The 1,289-nt window shown below is 63.5% G+C and overlaps 1 protein-coding gene across 11 annotated transcripts in view; it reads left to right on the top strand.

The window, feature by feature from the left end:
- Positions 1-1,289, top strand: part of ROBO2 (roundabout guidance receptor 2) — a 1,044,784-nt gene that overhangs the window by 601,306 nt on the left and 442,189 nt on the right. The gene's annotated exons all lie outside the window — the stretch shown is intronic.

The raw sequence follows: 1,289 nt of genomic DNA, 5'->3' as shown, positions 1-1,289 counted from the left end.
CCCTGAGCGCGGCGGCGTGACCCCTGAACGGGTGTCCGTGTCCCCATCGCGGGCTCTGTGTGCCCCGCTGGCGTGTGTGCGACTCCTTAACAGGGCTTGTGCGACCCCTGAACGGGGTGTCTGTGGCCCCGGGGTGTGTGCGGCCCCTTAACAGGGTGTCTGTTCCTTCCTAACGGGGTGCCTGTGTCCCTTTAATGGGGTGTCTGTGACCCTTCACTGGATGTCTGTGCCCCTCCGGGGTGTCTGCGCCTCCTCAACGGGGGGTCTGTTCCCCCTCCGGCGTGTGCGTGACCCCTCAGTGGGTGTGTGTGACCCCTTAGGGGCGTCTGTGCCCCCATCACGGGCTGTCGGTGCCCCCATCACGGGCTGTGACCCCTCACAGCGTGTGTCTCCATCACGGGGTGCCTGAGCTCTCATCGCGGGGTGTCAGTGCTCCCCCTTCACTGGGTATCTTTGTCTCCCTCACAGGGTGTCTCAGCTCCCTCATGGGATATCTGTGCCCCCTCTCGGGGTCTCTGGCCCGCTCCGGCACCGGGAGCCGCTTACATCCCGCTTTCCTCCGCGTGGCTCCTTCCCTCGTGTCCCTCCCTCTTTCTGCTGTAGTGCTTCGGGGTTTGTTCTGAGCGTCTGTGGGAGAGGGGCTGTTCTCCCGGTTCCTGGGGGGTGAGGCGGCTTGTTCTCCCGTCTCCGCACTGCTGCCTCCGGGGACCTCGAAACTTTCCCGCTGGCGGCAGCTGCGCTGCATCCAAGGAGCCCAAGGGAGGCTGGAGGCTCCTGGGTTTCGGCGGAGCCCGTCGGCCCCGGAGGCTCTGTGGGGCACGTGCCATCTTTTGTTTTGTGTTTTATCACATTCCCTTCCTTTTCCACAGAGAGGGCCAGCAGAGAAATCCCTGGGGAACATCCTTTCGAGGGTCTCACTCCCGAGCGCCTGCGTGTGCGCGCGAGAGGGAAAATGAATAATTAGAGAGCAGTTCCATGAAATCACTTACCGAAAAATTAGCTGCCCATTAAAGGGGAAGCTGTGAGGAGCAGTCATGTAAACCCTACCTACACCCAACTGTAGAGGGGAAGCAGCGAGCCTGATTCCCAGCCCTGCGGCTGCCTGCTGGCATCACCGTCCCTATCTCCCTACCCCGGGAGGAGAGAGAGAGGGACGCGTGGGTGTGGAGCGCAGTGGTTTAGTCCACACCCCGCAGCCTCCCTTCCCCAGGCAGCCTCGGGAGCCGCGCTCATTCTCCTCCCTCTCCCTGCCAGCCGGTGTGTCCGTGGCGGGGCGGGGAGGGGGGAGA

Source organism: Corvus brachyrhynchos, unplaced genomic scaffold, assembly GCF_000691975.1.
Source record: "Corvus brachyrhynchos isolate BGI_N302 unplaced genomic scaffold, ASM69197v1 scaffold152, whole genome shotgun sequence".
Taxonomy (NCBI): Eukaryota; Metazoa; Chordata; class Aves; order Passeriformes; family Corvidae; genus Corvus; species Corvus brachyrhynchos.
The sequence above is the reverse complement of the archived record's forward strand: the minus strand, read 5'-3'. Positions and strand labels throughout refer to the sequence as shown.